This window comes from Phalacrocorax carbo, chromosome 7 (assembly GCF_963921805.1).
Source record: "Phalacrocorax carbo chromosome 7, bPhaCar2.1, whole genome shotgun sequence".
NCBI classification, from domain to species: domain Eukaryota; kingdom Metazoa; phylum Chordata; class Aves; order Suliformes; family Phalacrocoracidae; genus Phalacrocorax; species Phalacrocorax carbo.
Window position 1 is genome coordinate 27,014,747 of NC_087519.1, and position 18,698 is coordinate 27,033,444.

General features: G+C 41.0%; 1 protein-coding gene across 3 annotated transcripts in view; it reads right to left on the bottom strand.

The window, feature by feature from the left end:
• The window catches only part of MAP3K13 (mitogen-activated protein kinase kinase kinase 13), an 86,430-nt gene that overhangs the window by 56,283 nt on the left and 11,449 nt on the right, over nucleotides 1-18,698 (bottom strand). For 2 of the 3 annotated variants that reach the window (XM_064457139.1, XM_064457142.1), the window contains exon 3: nucleotides 1,926-2,071. The gene's annotated coding sequence lies outside the window, so the exon portion shown is untranslated. Of the gene's footprint in view, nucleotides 1-1,925; nucleotides 2,072-6,197; nucleotides 6,338-18,698 lie in introns of those variants that run through there. The other variant, XM_064457140.1, reaches the window with a different exon arrangement.

An 18,698-nucleotide genomic window follows, 5' to 3' on the forward strand; every position in this document is an offset into this window, starting at 1 on the left:
CAATTTGCTCCTTTTCAGTTCTTCAAATAGATATATGTATGTTTGGTAACATACAAGTTTTACCATTTAACTTTTTATATATAAAATAGGTATAGTTAAACTAAAAAACTGCATATATGAAACAGATCCAACAGATGATATATTCCTAGAAATAGCAATATCTGAAACACATTAAGTATCACGCTAACATTGAAGGCAATATACATTACAAAAAATACCGCAAGCTCACAGAGATGCATTAGAAGATTAGAGAACACGGGACAGAAGAAGAAACCTCTTGCCATTTATGTCACATTTCAAAAGTGACAGCAGACCATAAAGACTCTCTCTGAGGACAGAGGGGAAGAATAGTACACTTGAAGACCAAAAGCCACCGTAAAGCTCCTAACCCTGTGTCCTAAGTGGTGTGTCTATCGTGTCCAAAGGTGTTCTTACATGGCTGGCCACCCCTCAGAAAACAATAACAGGATCAGCCTGACTCCTTGTCAGAGCTCTTTGCCAAATACGCAGAGACCTTTGCCTTGTGCGGAGCTCCCTGAAGACAAAACCCAAGATTTCTTAGAATATGAACTAGAACACTTTCAGTAAGGGAAACTCAAAGAGACCAGGTCAGTCATACTAGAAATAGGAAGGGCTTACATACAACCGTACCTACCTGCTGTGCCTTGTTTCCATGCTTCCATTTAGCCCTCAATGTCCAAATTGCAGAAAACTCTGCACAGTGCTGTCTTGTCCCTAGAGAAGTTTTTTATCACCTCCAAGGACTGTCTGCTTCTCAGTGTTACCTTAGTCTCCCTGCATGAGCTGGAGGCTCCTGGCTGACTACTGCATCTCTCACTCCTTCCTCCTCCCCTGCCCTGCTCAGCCTCCCAAAGCTTCTCTCCCTGAGCTGAACCTGGCTGTTTCCAGACAGCAGTCACCTCCTCCATGATGCAGGCTCTGTCTTCTCAAAGACAGGCAGCACAACTGTGAACAAAACAAAACAAATGTGTACAAAAACAAACAAATGTTGTCTACTGCAGAAGTGCCAAGTTACTTTTTAATGAATCCCCCTTCACTATAACAAAATGGGCTGTGAGCTTGCTAAAGGAAGTCCCTGATCATTCCTGATCCTTGCCCAAGGGAAGCATCAGAGGCAGGACACCAGATGCACAAGTTCTCCACTACCCATGGCAACAGACATCAGACACAGAATCAGCAACAAGGGAGCCAGCTAAACCAAGTACCTATACAAAGCAGTTACCTCCAAAGTTTGACACTACTTTAGATATTTGACATTATTTTAGAAATGATGAACAGCTGCCTGAAAACAAACAAATAGCTAAAAACATATAGTTCTTACATTATTGAACCTATAACCTGCTCAGATTTCCAAGTGAACCATAACTCTCTACATTTTCTGGAACTTCTCTGGTGCCTCTGCTCCAGCTACAACAGTCTGGATTCCTGTGAGGACATCTGCATTCCCCAGCCAATCACCAGAGTAAGTACAATGGAAAAGTACTTATAACAATAGAAAAATAATATATCAAAGTTACCCACTCACAAAATTCAATAAACCTGAATTAATAGATTCAAATGCTTTCAGAGTTCAAGTTACATTTGAAAAATCTAAACATTGTAAGATTAACTTAAGCTCAGTCTATGCAAACACCCCTCTGGCACTTGTCCCTTCCTGTTCACTCACATCTGGACTGGATCCTGTTAGGTGCCTGCAACTGAGCTACTGCAAGCAAACATGTTCAGCAGTGAAATAGCTATGGACACAATATGAAACAAGAAGGTAAACTTACCTCATTCCTACTATTGAAAGGAAAGCATACCTAAAATTTAATAACAACTGCAGGAGTGAGTGCGTTGTTATTTCACGTCTTCTCAAGTTTCTGACTAGTTACTATAGTTTAAACACCAACCACTGCTGATACCTGATCATTTTTCCAGATGCACTGAAAGCCCATGTCCTCTTGGCTTGCTGCACATGTGCCTCCTCTTCAAGTCAGATAAATCAAGCTGTTGTCTGAAGTTGCACCATGAGTAATGTTTAGGACAGTCCAGCACTGAATTCTTCTCTCTGGATAGAAGAACAAAAAAACTCAGTCTCCTACTGAAAAAAAAAACAACAAACCTTATGTAAATAAATGCTCCCGTGATCCATCCAGAACAACCCATTAGCACATCCTCACATTACATGGCACGTTTATATGCAGCAGAAAACATAAAAAAATAAGTATGCACTTTCAAAAAGAAGCTGGGAGTAGAAAGAGACCTCAATACATTTAGTACATCCTTTCTTACCACAGGCATACACTCTATAACCCTTTTACAGTACAATTTTAACCTAAATTAAGCAAGCAGCTCCAGTAAAAGAGCTCATAGCTTTCCATATTACAAAATTACATCATTCTGGATTGGATTAGGTTCTAAAATAACGTACTCAAAGATAACCTATTAATGACTTTTTAGACTTATTTTTATATCTAAACTCCAAGTTATTTGTTTTCCTAATTTTAAGCAAGTTTTAGAAGCATAAGTTATTACAGTCCTCCTACATATACACAACTCATAATACCATTATGCATCTTGCTATCAGATACATGCAAGCAAAGAAACAACAAACACTGAAACTTCCAGTCCTGAGCCTACTGCACCTTCTTCCCATCCCACAAAAATCTAACAGGCTGCAAGACTTAGCCGGTTCTTCATAAAATTAATCAATCCCTTGAAATTACAGAACTGACTGATATTAGCCTTTAATGCAAAGGTTAAACTAAGTGGTCTTAAAAAGATACTAGCTCTACGTGCAAACACTGTTTTCCTTGTAGCCTTAACCATCACAGACACAACAAGGCTACAACAACACTGAAGAAGGGATTCAGTAATACCAGCACATCTGTCTTGCCAGAATTAAGAGACTTTAGACAACAAACGCTAGCTGGCCTTGGAAAAACATAGGCACCATCTGCCTCATGTTATGCACCATACACGATTCAGCTGGTCTTGAGACCACTCCCAAACTCCAGCATACTCCTAATTTTTTACAGAAGAGTAAGCATCACGTATTCCCCTTCCATGTCAAAACCACATACTTTGATTTAACCCAAGATTAACTTCCAGGATTATTTTTAAAATTATGTAGGAAACACAATAATGCGATCTATAACAACAATCCCTAGTGAGAAAGAAGGTGCCGTCAGCACTCTTGTATATGAGGTAGCAATGACTATTAGCAGGAGCGGTTTGTTTCACAGGGGTCCCCCCACAGGGCAATTCACCCCACACTGTTCACAACCTTTTCTGCTAGCTGGACGTTAATATTCTCACGCATCTAGTTACTGGCAGTCACATATTCTGAAATAGTCATTTTCAATGGCAACATCAGAAGAACAATCTTAAAAGGACAGCTGGGAATTGGCCATTACAATTATACATACAATTTAAAAGAATAACAGTTACACTGTTAGGGTAACTGTTCCTAGTTACAGGAAACAAACGTGACAATCTTGTATTTGAGTAAAACTGTTCACAGTTATAGAAGCTGAATAATTTCTATTGAATATGCCTTAAAAACTACTGACCAAGGAGTAGCAAAAACAAGACCTGCAAAACAAATCCCTAGCACTGATAGCTCAGCTCAGCACACATTTGCTTGCCTTTCACCAACAACACTGTAGGTCTTGTCACCACTGCCATTTCATTTTAGCACTGTATTAGTTCTCTGCTTATCTTTGATTTGCCACAAAAACACAGAAGGTAATTCCACAGTCCCAGTAGGAGAAAGCTTGTGAAGTCAAGGTTAGGCTACATTCAGAGGCTGTATTTGGCCAATAGAATGGAGGATGATGATATAGCAATGTTCTTGCACAAGAAAGCACAGATTTGCAACCGCTGTTGCCCTGTATTAACCATTTATTTACAGAATAATTTCCAGGTCAATCACCTTCCTGGAGGCAATACGTCAATATTGGCAATGACAGACACAACTAGAATACATCCCTTCATCCATTTACACCCCTCCACCATCAGCAGCAGAAGGTAATTCTACCAGCACACCAAAGCCTCTTGCTGTGCTTTCACATTGTGTTATTTAAGCAAGCGGCAATGCTCCTCATGGAGGACTTCTCCCATCTTACTCAACAGTTTGCAGAGAAAAATAAAATCCCCAAATCAGGTAAGTCAGCCAAGCTCTGCTATACACTGCTTCAAGTTGAAATAACAGGTCACGAATACCAGCATTATTCTAGTAGGAGCTGGTGCCCAAGTAGTTTTACAAACGTGCTCAATCAGCAGCTCAGTGGCACCGGTACAGCTGTCACTTGGACATGTCCTAAGAGCGAGATGGGGACACGACATGAGCAAGAGCGAGAGCAAGAGATGGCATCCGACTTCTGCAAAGTGCAAATACTTGACCACTCCAAAGCAGATGAACATGTATATATACCTGTTTACAGACCATGTCAAACAGCTAGCAAAAAACCTTCTAGAAATTGGAAGCACACCACATAGGTATATAGTTTAATTCCTAATTAGCACACCATTGAGAACAATGTCTGTTAAGCAGTTAACAACTCCTTCTGACAGAGGTAAGGAAGGACACTTTAAGATAAAAACCAAAGTAAATATACATACATTTTAACAGGTTTATTAAACAAACTTTAGAGTTTATACTTTTTTATATATTAAAAATGTAAATATTTGCCTTTGTTTACAAGAAAATTTCATGGTGGTTCTACTAAATCAATGAAAAAAGCTTAAAAAGCTAGTAATTACAATTTTTACCACTGTTTTAAGACAGGAATGGTGCGCGTAAACACACCAAGGTCTATTTTCTTCCTTAAAAAACAAACATTGTAACTAGATACCACAGATGAAAGGATAATACAGACTTGAGAGAACCAAAACCCGATAAAAACAGAGAAAGATTGTATTTGATTACATTATAGTTTTGAACACAATTCACATATATAGAAAACAGCACATAAAATTGGAGAACTGTTCATAAAAAACCATAGGATCATAGAATACCAGGTTGGAAGGGACCTCAAGGATCGTCTGGTCCAACCCTTCTTGGCACAAGCATGGTCTAAACAAGACGGCCCAGCACCGTGTCCAGCTGAATCTTAAAAGTGTCCAATGTTGGGGACTCCACCACTTCCCTGGGGACACTATTCCAATGGCCAGTTGTTCTCATTGTGAAAAGTTTTCCTCTTGTGTTGAATCAGAATCTCCCCAGGAGTAACTTGTGCCCATTAACCCTTGTCTTTTCCACGTGACTCCTTGTAAAAAGGGAGTCTCCATCTTCTTTGTAGCCACACTTTAAATACTGGAACATAGTGATAAGCCACCTTTTCATGAGACACTAGGTTCCTGAAGTTGGCAGGTTGCCATTGGAAAAAATTACTGAATTTCACATGAAAATATACATCCTTCTAAGGACAGATTTTAAAACATCATTTGGTAACTGCTAGCAAAGGTAGGAACTGTCAGTACCCTAGACAAGAAGGGGCTTCTGGGACCAAAGGACTTTTACCACCAGATCAGCTTAGCTCTTTCTGTACTTCCATCTACTGCCACCTTTTACAGTATCCTACTGGCTTTTAACACTTGCTGTCCAGATTCAGCCCAAAAGATTTTATGCATCTATAAGCCAATCTAGAAGACAGCATGGTGTATCACAGATTTAAGCTCTTAAAAATGGATAAATGCACTTACCCACTTGGTAAGAACTGTTAATGTGAACAGAACGCATACAAAAACCGAACATACGTAATAGAGCAGTCATACAAACTGGAAACAGGGTTACAAAACAGACCTGCTGACTGGATTTTTTTTCCTCTTTAACATGATCATCATAGACCCATGGAACTTTTTCAATCTAGTATTTCTCATCCTAACAAAATATCAGCACAATTCTGAATATTCTGATACAAACACTAACTCCTGCAGAAGGATTTTGTTTAAAGAACTGAACAAACAAAACAGTATTTGCTTCAAAATTCACCTTGCGGTGAAAGCCAAGCTGTACTGAAATCAATGGGACTGTTAGCATTGTTTTCTGGAGCTAAAATTTCACTTCCGGTGTCCAACTTAAGATATGTTAAAGATGCTGCTATCCACCATAACACCACTTTGCACTCTCACGATCACACCTACAGTTCAAAATAAAATGTTTTGTGAAAAAAAAAAAAAAAAATACTTACAGGTTGCATAAACAGCATGAAACTAGCAGTTGGGGCTGATTTCTTCCGAGTAAACTTTGTCCCCAGTTTGGTTGCTCTGCCTGGATTAATGCTGTTCCTGTATGATACTCAGGCCTTGAAGCCTTGGGAAGTTCCTGTTCTAACTCAGCAAGGTGGGAGGGTCTGTTATTTTAACTTGGCTGATAACAGCTTATCAGCAAGTTTTCAAAGGTTAAACTCAAACACATTTGCATGGCAAAAGTGCAAAGAAAGCACAAGGAAAATGCTGAATTAGTGTTCCTCCAGCAAGGGCCAGAACCATTTCATACACCACAACCTGCAGTGCAGTCCAGCAAAGAAAGTTGAACCAAAACTCCTGTGCAAAGAAATTGTAACTGAAAATGTCTTTGGAAGCCAGTGAGAAAGCAACAAAAGTGCGTTCTTTCAAAGAAGGAGCTTGCTTTGCCTGCTACATTCCCACTGTCTGCCACGCAGGATGGAAAAGCTAACCCAAAATCTTTAAGTCTAGTCCTTAAATACAAGGCAATTTTATTACTGTTGCCAAATTTATCACTGACACCACAGCTCCATGACAACTCACTGGAAAACAAAAATAAAATCTTCAGTTTAGGGCCTGCTATGATTTTTTTATTTCTATCCCAAGCAAACTGCTGAACCGTAAAGGGCTAATGCAACTTTAAACCAGAAAAAAGAGTTACAGACTCATTACTAATTCATCCTGGCTGAAGCTGCATACCAGCAGCTGCTGCCTCTCTCAATTAACAGCAAATATTGAACAGTATTGTCATTTAACGGTGTTTACTGCCTGCTGCCCTGTCCGCTGTGACATTTTCAAAGCATTCTGGCACAATTTAAAGTATCAACATTAATAAACAGAACTTAGTTAAACCCCCTATGTATCAGCAGAGTTCATAGCAGAAGCACTTTACTCACTCCATACATCAATTAGGTATTTGGCAACAGCCGAAGCCCAAAGATACAAGGTGCCACCAAAACAGTACTTGTAATTCAGAGGCCCACAGGGTGCTTGGCTTCTGCAGAGGTCTGAGCACAAGTGCGAAAAGTGATGGCAGAAACTCCAGCAGAGCAGCTCTTTTCATAAATTAATGCCAAAAAGATGAAACAAAAGCGGAGAAAAAGAAGAACTCCCATTCAGCCTCTGTTGATGAAGATTTTAAAACAAAGAAAAAAAAACATAAATTCAAGATGCAGCCGTTCTGTGGGGAGATCAGACCAATGCTGCGATTCCTGATCTCCCCATCTCTGCACAGGGAGTCAATGTCTTCCTACCCTCTAGTGTGCCCACAGCCATGCTGCCTTTTAGACAGATTGGTTTTAAAGCAAGTGATTATACAAACAATGCAATCGGAGCAAGCAACTGGAAACGATGCACTTCTCCCACGATGCCTCCACAGGTACTTCAGTGGCCTACTTACTCTGTGATGTCAAGTTTGCTGGAAGCCACTTATGTACAAAGGACCGTACCTATTTTGTACTTCATTTACATGATGTGTTCCCAGCAAATCAGCAGGCAGTAGCATCTCAGAGGCTCTCCTACGAGCTTACTGCCAACTGGGCCAGGGCCAATGTGTAGATACCAGCGACCTAGAGAAGAGAGGGGATGCTGAGCCAGCTAAATTAGACTGCAAGGTGCACACTGGCAGTTTAGATACTACATTAAAAGATCAAGCAGCTTCTGTACGGAATGCATTACAGTAAAAGCTAGAATAACGCCATTTAAGTTGATACTGGAATTGGAAGAATACACTTATTTCTGAGGTATTGGACCTTTGTACTAGGCCTTCCGCAGAGGCAACTGCATTACAGGCACTGGAGCTCTGAGGAACAATGCTCAGAGGGACATATGCAAGGGAATGGCTTTGCAAACTGGGCAGGTAAAAGTAGTCTCGGGATCTGACCAGGACTTCCTGAGCCTCTGTGAGCACACTCTTCTTGGTTTAGCTCGTTTAGCTGCAAATCCCCTCATTTTCTCAGGTCACCTCTATCTGTACACGCAACCCTAATACCCAGTCTGGTTTGTTAGGACTCATTCCCTCTAGGCTCCTCCACCACCTTTGCACAGATAGAGTCTGAGGTCTTCAGATATATTAGGTGATATGACTAATACGTGCCATCTGTTCATTGTTACCTTCTCTCTCCTCTCCTGAAGAGGAGTCATCAGTGAAGTACTCGTTCTACTTGATCTATTTTAGGAGCGTGGGCTTTTAGCATCCATGCAGCACTGTTTTAAGCTAAAAAAGTTAAACCAAAGAAGTAAACCATGCTCTTGCAGGGAAGACTGAACACTTGCAACATCCCTTAGGCCCTGTAAAAGTCTCCGACTAGGCTCAGAAGCAACCCTCTCTTCTGCAAAAGTTATCTTTGATCCCAGCACGCCCAAAAAATAGAACCACTGCCCAGGTTTCACTCCAGGCTTCAGGCTACAGAAGAGCCTGAAGATAAGATCCAGGCCTCTGAAGATACCTGACTGCTTCCCCACTCCTTCCCCATGATTTCCTTGAGTTATTCGCATACCACTCTAAACAGTAAGCTCAGGTTAAATAAATTTCTGAGGGGACAAAAGTTGCTAACTAGTGTTTCTTCCTGCCTAAAATGCAAGATGATCCTAAAAAAGAAATTAATGCATTCCACAACCCCTGTGAGAGCTCTGCCTCCGTATTTCTTCCCTTTCTTTCTCTTTACCTCCCCCAGACTGTCACCTGATCACCATTAACTGCTTCTTTCCCCTCAACTTTCTGAGGACCCTATTTTCTTTCCCTTTTTATAGCTTTCTCATCTCAAACTCAGTTCTTTTTCCTGCTTCTATGTCCACTTGCTGAAATTCATACAAATACCTCTCTCCTCTGCCATCTCCACCAGCATATCTAGTCTTCCTCCCTGTCTCCAACCCTAAAGAGAAATGTGGCTTCACTAAAATCTAATGCAAAGGTTCAGTTAGTCCCAGATTTCACCCCAGCAGCATAATCTTATTTTATTAGATTTATGTCACTTATCCCAAGCCAACTATCTCCAAATACTGAACGGACAAGCAACAAATAAGAGCAGGAAAGCCCTTTGCTTAGCTTTCCTCACTCCAAGTATGAGAGCCTCATATAGCTGAACACACTGGCAAGCTAGGAAACAGCAAATGACAAATGCTATGGAGCCTACTGAAATCTGTCCAGCCTCTGGAAAACCTCCACACAAGTGTAGGTCATCAATAGGTGTAGGTTTTCTCTTTTAAAAGTATCAACAGATTTAAAAACACATACACTAGTATTCTCATATTTTGCATGCTCCTCAAGGTTGGGAGTATACTTTAGAAAGTGACCATGAGTTTCAGAAGCAGTTCCAACAAGTAATTTTCTTCTCTCCTGAGGCAATGAAAAAAAATGAAGAATAAACAGAAACCCACAGCACAGCCTCAATTAACCTGCAAGGACACAACTAAATGTTGCAAGTACACCCACATCAGAAGCCTCTTTTTCACTGCAGTTAGCTGCTAGCAACAAACTTGCAAATCCAAGACAACACCTTGGGCCCTTCCACATACACCTTAGATAGGAAGGTATCACACTGATAAAGCAGGACCTCAATTTAATTCACTGCTGGCTGCTCTGAATTTTCAGCTTCCTGAAAGCTGATGTCACATGGCATTTCTCCTCACAGAACAGTGACCTTTGTAGAGGCCAAACGCAATAATGAAAAGATACAGATGGCAACCAAAATGCTGGTGTGCCATGCTACTTAAATGACAGAAAACACTGGATATTTACATTGACATATTATGATATGATTCTACTGTAATTGCAACCTCCTGTGACACAATCATGCTATTTTTTTCTTAGAGAAACTCTTACTCTGAATAGAAGATAGATGCTACTAATAAACAAAACTGTTGTCTGGTATCTTGTCAAACACTGGTTGATGACCTCGCCCTCATACAAAGCTGCTCCAAGGGAGAATGCTCCAAAGAAGCAGTTCATGGACAAGCTCACGAAACACCTTCAGGAGACTCAGCCTTACTCATACTTTGTGACTTTCAACTACAGAGAAGATCCTCCTTTGCTAGCATCCAGGTGACCACGGTTACTCTCCATAACAGGACACTCTGTCTCAGAAGAAAGCACAGATACATAAGTAGTTTGAGCCATAGCTACACAAAACCTTCTGCAGTGTTTCTTCAGCAACCTGTAAAGCTAGCAGCCACCACCAGAGCTACAATTTTACTTATTTTCTCACTGAAGGGCCAAGGAAGCCTCCCTACATCTCCAGCTGACAATAGCAGCAGTAGCTTCATTCTTCCAGGACAGAACTGGCTATAAATATTGGCTGAAAACATTTATTCCCACTGGGGACTGGTAACTGTCTTTAACTGTTGGCAGTAGTTGGGGGCCAGGGGAGTCTCTCTGGTGCCAAACAGCAGACAAGACAAAACAAACAAAAAAATTATTGCCCTTTGCAATCTTGCAACCTACATAGCCTTGAAAAGCCCACTGTGTGTTTATGCTGAAAGTGAAAAAACATTCTAGAACAGCTATACTCAACTACCAAAGCCACTTAAAAGCAAAACAACTGAAAAGGTCCTCTGCCCTTTCTATTGCAGACTCAAGGGTGAGGAAATTCTTTACAGAAGCTGATCAATATAAAGCATTTAAAAAAAAAAAAGACACTAGTAAAATATTAAAAGCTGTATTGTGGGACATTTTTTCTACTCCTACCAGGTATTTGTGTAAGCTGGGTAGCAAACCTGAAGGTCAACGCTACATGCTGAGATGGAATTGTTGACTGTCCCCAGGAAGACCAAGAAAATAGTAAAAGGAGCATCCAGGAAGAAGGCCAAAAGACAACTCAGTACACCTTGCAAAGACTATACCAAAGTTTCTGCAGGAAGAAATTTCTGGCTGGGATATAAATCCAAAATAATCCTTGACAAACTGTCCTGTTCATCTGCTGAAGATATAGGAAGATGACAAGCTGAATTTATAACCTGGTAAACTTTAAGGCCGAAGAGATGGAGAGCAATAGCAGTGGCCTTTGATATCAAGGTCTTTGCTCCTGCAGCTTCAGTACATATTCTCTTGCTCCAGGCAATCACTTGATCTCACATGATTCCCAGAAATACCAAATTCTACTTGAGATAGAATGAAGCTCAGGAAACATCTTCTCTCAAGAAAAAAGATCTTGAAAACATGAAGCAATCAGAATGATGCGGCTTTTTTCTCCTGCCAGGTGCCCAAGGTAACAAAAGTAATCAAGATAAAGGCACAAAATAAGACTTTGACTATAGATGGTTAGTGCCTAATACAGGTATGATTTTTCTAGGTTGGCTTTTGTGAATATAATCATCTGTGATGACATGAAGGACAATTTTCTTTAGAACATTAGAAGAGCTTGCTGAGAAGAAAAGAACAGTTAATGCTCACTCCTGCCTCCCTTTTGGGTTTGCCTTGTGTCCTCTTTTGTATAAGAAGCAGGTTGATTGAACTTCTTCCTTCCCACATGCTTCGTTGGGAGGCATTACAGAATTAGCCTCATTGCTCTGAATAGTTCAAGAACAAATGTGTAGTACAGATAATGAATCTCAACTACATGGGAGAAGATGTATTTTAGTCTGAGACCACAGAAACTAACCTTGATGCTGAAAAATGTAGACCAGGGAGAGTGAGAGGGGACAGTATCTTTACCCAAGTGTGGGAGCAGTTTCTCATGCTCCAGACAGATCATCAGTTCCAAATGAGAAAACACAGGCAGTGGAAGTCTGGTTCCCTAGGCCCTGTAATACCTCCTGCAAGCCTGAAGACACCAGTGCATCTTTTTGTTCTGATAACAGCATGACACAAACCCCTGAAATGGGCTAAGGGTAGGACAGAACAAGCAACTGAGTTTCTCAGGACTATTACCTTCAAAACCCATTTATCAAAGAGAATTGTTGAATGATGTAATGAGGCATGGTGGTTTCTAATAATGGCAGTTGGGTTCCTCATCCCTCTTTGCGTGGATCCAGAGACACCAAAACCTCCAGAGGTAAGAGGCAAGAGTTAGCTGTGAAGGTATCGCTACTGATTACCCATGAAGCCATGCCAGGATTTAGCCATTTTTTTCAAATTCATAGCTTCAAATATCAGCCAGAGAGCTGATGGGAGAATAAAGATACACCACTACCAGAAGTTATTCCTAAAGATAAATCCTTAAGGACAATACTGAGTTCCTTGCAAAGAAGAGTTAAGCAGAATATCTTTTCCTTTAGTGAAGAGCCCCATCATCTCTTCTAACAGGTAGTCTGTTGGACTAGAAGGCTGACAGCCAAGAAGCCTAATGGTCACTGGTTGTGGCTACTGAGCAAACAGCCTTCACATATGCAGCCACACGTGGGGCTGTTGTCTAATACCTGGCCTTCTACATTACATCCTTTCATTCCTTCCAGTTCTCTTGTTACACTCGCACTTCAAAAAGTGACTAGAAATTCCACTTACTGAGTAACTCCCAGTGAGCCACTACAGGTTGTTACAGTAAGAAAGTTAAAGATACCTCTCACATAAGCCCACCTTTCAAGCTCCTGGTCCTTGAATAAGCTGCTCAGAAATGTTACTTCTGTTGCAGTATCATAATCAGGTATCTCAATACATGGCAGGAGAAAAGGAGGTGAGAAAGGTACATTAAGAAGTACTTGATGTCAATCCTCCAAACATTTAAGTATCATCTAGTCAGTGAAAGGGATTTACTAGAGTTTCTTAGCTGCTGTGCCTTCCCTGCTCCCAGCAACAGGGGAAGCAAAGCCATGGGATCACATCAGGTAGCCAGTGTAGTGCGATTCAGTGGTGTTGGGTTGGGGAAAAATGACTCATAATGGCTCAAGCATCAGGCTTGATAACAGAAGAGAAGCCTCTCTTGACAAACATGCAGGTCAAAGAAAAGAATATATTCCTTTGACCTGCATCTTACTGCAAATACTCATATAGTTTGCCTTTTTTTTTTTTTTTAAAGTACTAGGAAGAGTGAAAAATCATTCCTAATCCACTTACATGCAACATTAGCCTATTTTCACTGGTAACTACTGCTCACTTTTCCTCCATTCTAACTTCTGGTATATTTGTATACTCTCCCCACTCACCAGCAAGAGTGAGAGCTGACACTTCCCTCACCCTTTCTCCCCTCTTGTTGAAAACTTATTTCCACTGCTCTAATAGTTCTTGACTTAACTGGGACAAGGGAAATTATTCTAGGCTTCTCTGTCCTAGCAGTTAGGCTATTCTGTATTAATCATCCAGAGTACTGAAAAATCATACTGAAGCCCCAGGCAACCATTCTAACAGTCCCTTAAATTCATGGTTTAATAAAATTGCTCATTTTTCCTGGACATGTCTATAGCCATATATATATGTACTACTTTTTTTTTTTTTTTTTGCATAAAAACCCTTCAGTGTTAATAAAATTCAGAAAATTCTCTTCGCTGCTACTTACAGCAAAGCTCATTTAACAGCATTTATTCCAAGAGGTCGCAATAAGCCAAACTTCTACCCAACTTTACAGCTATTTCTTAGGCAAAATGGTTTTTTCCCATCTTTTCAGCATATGCAGAGCATTTATAAGACTTAAGAACAGAAGTCTTAGTAAATATTACACTAATAAAATGTAGAATTGTATCTACTAGTTTAGGCATGCAGCTGAAAGACCTGACTTTCAAAAGCTGGCTACACTGCTGCTCCCTTGGCCTGTCTTAATCTAGGCTAGCACATCCAGCTCCCCAAAAATGGAAGGGCCGAATTTTGAAGTAGGCAGGGTATACTCTTCTCAAACTCTGACCTTAACTTTTTATCATCCAATGCACAATATCAATACCATTGCACAAACATTCTTTTTCTTTTTTTAAGGGATGCAAAGTGTTTCTGTACAACCCCACTTTTCACAGAAATATAATTAAGAATTTGGTTCAACCTATCTATAGTAAGAACAGTTTTCAAACTACATGTGTACCTCTGAAGGTATGAGCTCTTTTCAGAGTAAACAAAAATTAAAACCTGCAGTGGTATACATGCTAACTCCATCACAGAGCCTTGCAGTTTCTGATGCAGAAATAGTGAAGTGAAGCTTTCTTTTATATACTGTGAGAAAGCTAATTCCTTCCATTTTTCAGATGGCAATTCCCATAAACTGACAATCATTTTAAATGCAAGAGACAGCATGCTAGATACTTGCATCATAACTTCCTAGAAGACAAGTGCATCCAGGAAAGCCTTTCCTTTGAGTCATATTACCTAAGTTTTGAAACTCTTCTATCAGGCAAAATCAGGGCTGCTTTCAATTTCCTGGAGTTCACCACTAAGTTACACTGTTCAGGTTCTCAGAGCACAATACTCTCCCATCTACAAGCAAGGAATTATGCACCAGCTCATTTTGCCATCTCCACTTCGCCCATCCTGGCACTGGAAACAGAGCGCTGGCTGAAGGCTGATATCAGTACAGGGCAGAGCAAATAAAGACACCTGTATAATCACCTTTTAAACATGTCAGCCAGTGCAAGCACAGCTGTCTAGAAAATACACAGCGGAGAAGCAGGAAGGTACCAAAGCATAAGTAGGAGTTCTGTTAGACATGAAATTACATGGACTGAGAATACAATATCCTTTGCTACCGCTGCAACATTTTGCCAAGCAAATATTAAAGCATCCCCTTTACAGCCATCTCAGGAGAAAACACAACCAATTTAAAAGCACACAGCTCAGTTCTTCAAATACAACTGACACACTACAAAGTAGCAGCACATGCACTATCAGGTTTTGGGTGTTAAACTATGCACACTCTGTTCCTAAATTACAGCTACAATGGATGATCCATTTGATGCACCTGCATCTCTCCCGACTCCCCCACCATCAGCACAGGAACAGAATAACACTTTTAGGTACCTGCCAGCAGCAGGCTTCAGTTTGCACGCAGACCCCTGTCATGAACTAATGAAACAGTCCCCAGGACCATGTTGTCATACTCACCATCTCTTCTAGAAGACCCCTTCAGGAAGAATGAATTCACAGCCCTTACTGCAATAAAGACAAGGTCAGCACAATTTAAACAGAGGAGGACTGTCAATTGAAGCTCTCCCCAGCCTCCCTTGCCATTAGCAAATACACAGTAAAACACGCTGGTACATCCATTGGGCGGGGGCTTTTTGCCCCCTCCCCCACCTCAGCAGTATTGTGTCTAACAGCATTTACAAGAGACACTATTTCTCTCCACTTTCACAGGGAATTATGATTCCCTCACAAAAAGGTACGCAACTGTATTTGCAAAGGTTACACAGTGTTAAAGTTTGAAACCCTCCAGCTTATTGCAAGCCTTTTTTTGATCCATGTAGCATACCACTGGCAGAGATATGCTCTTGATTTCAGCCAGCCCTGTTCAGATTCAGTCTGGTGGTGCAAGCATATTCTAGGTGAAATGCAATACAAAGCTCACCATAAGGTGCACAACACCCACTCAGAGCCACTACTGCAAAACCTCTGTGATGGAACGCTTCAAAGACAGGAACAAAAACTTGAAACCAAGTTAACGCGTTGGTAGATGAAACAGCAGCTGAGATTGCCTGCACTTGCCATCACAGTCTGTGACTTTTATTGGGGCATACTGGAGTGCATTAATAACAATTTTACAAAGACCAATATCATCTTCATTTATTGCAAAGCCTTTCTCTGCCCTCATCTTCACCAACTATATATGTCAGAGAAAGGTCAAAATAGCTTAATTTTCTTCTGCACTGGACAAAAAGGCATGAAGAACAGCCAGTAAATTTAGCCTATTTCATTTTCACTGTGGCTTAAGGAAGAACAGAAGGAATTTATTACCACCAAATTGACTCCAGCATAACCTGGCTGTTTTTATCAAGGTTGCGTAAATTAAACAGATAAAACCAGAGCTCCACTTTGCTTGAGATTAAAAAGATGGATCAAATAAAAAACAGTGTTTAGATTTCAAGGAAAAATAAATCATGGTAACAGACATCTGTACACAAGAGCTGAGCACCTTTCTGAACCCAGCTATTCCAAAATAACAGATAATGCAATGCTGATGCACCAGAGAACAGAGACCAAGTCAAGTGTTAAATAAACTAAGTAAAAGTTTACCATCAACCTTATCAGTAATACTAAACTTCTCCTTTAATTGGGAGTGTTGTTTTAATAGAAATGTAATTCTGTTTCAAGGTGGCAAGTGCAATGTGCTTGAGAACAATTTCTTCTTATTTGATAAGGCAACATGCAGACAAATAACACTACCTGGCAAATCTACAATGAATCAAGTGCTGCACCTCTTTCATATTAATCAGTATCTAATCATTACACACAATCATAATGTAATCAAACTTTTTTTAAATACATCTACATAATATTTAAAAGTAGGAAAAATATACAATAAAAACAGATTTGTTTTACTCAGGAAGCTGGAAAAAAACACCGCAGGAATCTGAAATGATCCCTACTTATCCCCTCCAATGTGATAAAAGGTTTTTAGTTTATTCACTTATCTAAATGACAACTTGATGTGCTCTGCTTACCAAAACTGATTTTCTTAATAGCAGATCTTAATAAAAGAAAAGCTTCTGGTGGCTTTCAGTCTGGACACTTGTTCTCTAACTAAAGTGGGCTGCAGAACCCTCCTGGCACAGTGAGGTCCCAGATCAGGAATGCCTGAAGGTTTGTTCATGGAAAGTTAATTGTAGTGCAGCGGTTGTGTAAAACAGCTCTAAGAACAGCAAGCCTCAGGCTGATGTTGATCATACAGCCTCCTTTGCCATTAAGGGAATCATTTCAGTCCCCAGCGGTAATATTTCACATCCAGTTGAAGCAAACCAAATGGTTCCCAATACAGCAAATGAAACACGCAAAAAAGCCTGCGTACATCTAGCAACCAAGCTGTGAAATCCACTGCTGTAACACTAACAACAGCTATAAACTCAACGTGGGGATGAATCTGATGGATCCTCCTCTAGGAAACTTGGTGTGTCTCAGGCTGCTCACACTACTTGTCCCACAACTGAGTTGCATCTACTGTGCTTTCAGTTTATAACATGAAACCCTCAAGATCTCCAGAAAAAAAGAGATCACCCCATTGATTAGCTGGACTTCTTTAAGCACCTCTAGAGATGGCTGGAAGAGCTCCCCTTGGCAGAAGGGGATAAGCAATGCACTGAAGACAGTATCAGAAAACAAAAAAAAAGGACTGTCTGAAAGTTTATGCAGTTCTCCTCCACAGCTCTTGTTTCTCTAGTGGCCTGGATAGCTCCCCCAAAATGTCCTCCGCCATGCAGCACTGGAAATGCTCCCTCTCCCACAGAAAGTAAAGATGGCAACTGATACTGGCTGGGCATCATCGTCTAGTTTGTGAATCTTTGCCCACGGTTCAAACTGTCCATATTTAGTCAAGATTCAGGTTAAATTGGTGGCAAATTTTTCTCCCGATGAGACAAGAATTTATTCCAGAAACAGTGAGGCATTTTCAAATTCCATAAGGCCACAAGTGATGACATATCAGGGACAGACTGGCAAGGAAGAGAAGGTAGCAGGGACCCCTATGCCTATCCAAGGTCTCACGCTTAGTGTTAAAGCGTGCTACAGTCTAATCCATATTAAAACGGAAACAAAGCCAGAGTCCTGGCAAAACCCAGTGGTTATCCAATGCCTGCATGTGTGCACACTGGAAGCCAGTCTTATAGTACCTGGGTGGGCCAGTGGATAACATGCCCTATTCCCTCCCTAGCAGAGCTTCCCTGTGAGCACAAATACTTGAAGTGCCCCGTCCGCCCATGTAAGCTGCAAATTTCCTCTGCAAGGTGGCAGCAACCTATCATCATTACTCAGCCACCCTTTGGCTGCAGCAGCTGCTGGAGAAGCACAGGCCTCCAGTCCTAAAGCCCTATCTGCAGCAGCCAGCTGTCCTTAAAGGCAGTCAAGCAGGAATAAACTGCTGACACCTCCTGCTCTAGTAACAGCTCTGAACACAGTGTGCTTTGTGCTCCTACAGAAGGCCAGAGATGCACTTCCTCTGCAGGAGTGCCCTGTCCTGCAGGAGGGATGCAATCAGAGCAGGCAACCAGATCCAGCTTGCAGGCCATCTGGCAAACCACGATGCCACCTCTGATCAAGAGGAGACTTTGAGCCAAGAATCAGTACCAACTATTTTACTGGAAACATCTTCAAATATTTTCCAGCTAGGGTTGAAAATATATCCTCTAACAAGGCTGGAACAGCTACTAGCTCCAACGGAGGTCTCTCTACAACGGCACACCGTGAGAAGACCCTGCTGTGCTGACAAAATCTGCTGGGGCTGCGAGAACAAGAAATAGGAGCAAGTACTCAGAGGAGACAGCATCCGGAATACCAGCACTGCCTGATATTTACTTAATGACTCATACAGAGGAGGATACATCCATTTAGGCTTACTGACCAGTACATAAACAGGTAATGGAAGAGCTTATGAAATCACCGGGAGCTCAGCTCTTCCCGACCTCAG